The sequence below is a fragment of the Penaeus chinensis genome, chromosome 17 (assembly GCF_019202785.1).
Source record: "Penaeus chinensis breed Huanghai No. 1 chromosome 17, ASM1920278v2, whole genome shotgun sequence".
In the NCBI taxonomy this organism is placed as follows: Eukaryota; Metazoa; Arthropoda; class Malacostraca; order Decapoda; family Penaeidae; genus Penaeus; species Penaeus chinensis.
The window spans coordinates 10,398,486-10,400,985 of NC_061835.1; the positions used below are offsets into that span (position 1 = coordinate 10,398,486).

A 2,500-nucleotide genomic window follows, 5' to 3' on the forward strand; every position below is an offset into this window, starting at 1 on the left:
CTCTCTCTCTCTCTCTCTCTCTCTCTCTCTCCATCCCTCCCTCCCTCCCCCCCTCCCTCTCTCTCTCTCTCTCTCTCTCTCTCTCTCTCTCTCTCTCTCTCTCTCTCTCTCTCTCTCTCTCTCTCTCTCTCTCTTTCAGTGAGTACTAAGAAGAGGAGGAAAAAGGAAAAGAAAAAAAAAAAAAAAAGAGAGAAAGAAAATTCAAGAGAACGAAGAGGAGGAATTCCAATTCCTTTCCTTCAAACAAAATTCCAATAAGATATAAACTTTCCCCCTCAGCAGAGAGAGAGAGAGAGAGAGAGAGAGAGAGAGAGAGAGAGAGAGAGAGAGAGATAAAGAGAGAGAAAGAGAGAGAGAGAAAGAGAGAGAGAGAGAGAGAGAGAGAGAGAGAGAGAGAGAGAGAGAGAGAGAGAGAGTTAGGAGAGAGAGGGAGAGAGAGAGAGAGAACAAGCAGACAGACAGACAGACAGACAGACGAAAGAAACAGCATTTAGCCCAACTTCCGCCAGCCTCTCGCCAGGACCATGTTCTTCAGGCCAGCCGCCAGACAGAGGCTTCGCATGGCCGCCTGAGACAGTCGAAATGAGTTCATTCATATGCACAAGTTGACTCTCTCACTCGCGCTGGATCTTGGCGAACGCACGTCGAGGGAGGGGGGGTGGGGGAGTGGGTAGTGGGGGTGTGGGGGGATAGGAGTCCTTGAAGGAGGGGGGAACTGTCTTCCGGTTGTTTGTGGGGGGTGGGGGAGTGGGTAGTGGGGGTGTGGGGGGATAGAAGTCCTTGAAGGAGGGGGGGGGGGGGTCTTCCGGTTGTTTGTGGGGGGTTGGGGGAGGAACTTCTTTAAAGAGGGGGGTGTCGGTTGTTTGAGGGGGGTGGGGGAGTAGGTAGTGGGGGAGTGAGGGTAAGAAGTCCTTGAAAGGGGGGAGTTTGGATCTTTCGGTTGCTTGCAGGAGTGGGGAGTGGGGAGGGGGGAGTGGGGAGCGGGGGTGTAAGGATGAATGTAGAGATTAGAACACCTAGGAGGGAAATTTAGGGGAAGTTAGAGAAGCTGAAAGTAGGGGAATTAAGGTGATGGTGGGGAAGTTAGGGTTGGGGAGGAGGAGATTTAAGGGTTGGTACGGACGTGGGTGAATGAGGGAGTTAGGAAATTTAAGGGTAATGATAATATGGGCGTGGGGACGTGGGTGAATGAGGGAATTAGGGAATTTTAGGAATGGTGAGATTGTGGGCGTGTGGGGGACTGTGGAGGTTACGAGATTTAAGGGCTGGTGAGGATGTGGGCGTGGGCGTGTGGGTGACTGTGGGGATTAGGAGGATTAATGGAATGGATGGGAACTTTGCCTGAATAAAGGATTAAAAGTAGTTGGGATTACAGCTCAGGAACTCGAAAATAGGTATAAGGGAGGTGCGAGAGGGCAAAGAAGGGGAAAGAAGAGTCGAGAGGGGAAAGAAGGGGTGAGGGGATGAGGTGAGGGATTGAGAGAGAGAGAGAGAGAGAGAGAGAGAGAGAGAGAGAGAGAGAGAGAAAGGGAGAGAGTGAGAGAGAGAGAGAGAGATCATGATAAGAAAAGTTAAAAGAGGAAGAGAGAAACAGAGAGAGTGAGAGGGAGGGAGGGAGAGAGAGAGAGAGAGAGAGAGAGAGAGAGAGAGAGAGAAGGGAGAGAGTGAGAGAGAGAGAGAGATCATGATAAGAAAAGTTAAAAGAGGAAGAGAGAAACAGAGAGAGTGAGAGGGAGGGAGGGAGAGCGTAAGAGAGAGAGAGAGATAAAGAGAGAGAGAGTGCGAGAGAGAGAGAGAGAGAGAGAAAGGGAGAGAGTGAGAGAGAGAGAGAGATCATGATAAGAAAAGTTAAAAGAGGAAGAGAGAAACAGAGAGAGTGAGAGGGAGGGAGGGAGAGAGAGCGAGAGAGAGAGAGAGAGAGAGAGAGAGAGAGAGAGAGAGAGAGAGAGAGAGAGAGAGAGAGAGAGAGAGAGAGAGAGAGAGAGAGAGAGAGAGAGAGAGAGAGAGAGAGAGAGAGAGAGAGAGAGAGAGAGCGAAAGAGAGAATAGAGAGATTAAGGATGAGAAAGTTTAAGGGATAGGAGATAAGGTTTAAGAGAAAAGGGAAAAGATTTAAAGGATTTTAGGGTTGAAGAAATGAAGAGATGAAAAATGAGGGGACGAAATATAAGGAAAAGGATGATGGAGAAGAGAAGTGAGGGTGAGATCCTGTTCATTTCATTCACTTCAAGTCTTCGATCTCGCTCTTCTCTCTCCTTTTGTTATTCGTGTTCTCTGCTTCCCTTTCTTACTCTCTCTTTTTTTTTTTTTTGCTTATTTGTTTTGGTTGTTTTGTTGTATATTATTGTCTGTGTTTGTTTAATAATTTGAGTTCTTTATTTTAAAGTGATATTCCTCTTTTGTATTGTGCTATCTGTATGTCGTACATTTCCAGGGAATTAATGCGTTTAATATTGTATAATTATTCATTTGTTTCGCTGTTACTCTTATTTATTTCAATA

At 47.1% G+C, this 2,500-nt stretch overlaps 1 protein-coding gene across 1 annotated transcript in view; it reads left to right on the forward strand.

Annotated features, from left to right (window-relative positions):
• The window catches only part of LOC125034053 (hemicentin-2-like), a 259,702-nt gene that overhangs the window by 189,088 nt on the left and 68,114 nt on the right, over positions 1-2,500 (forward strand). The gene's annotated exons all lie outside the window — the stretch shown is intronic.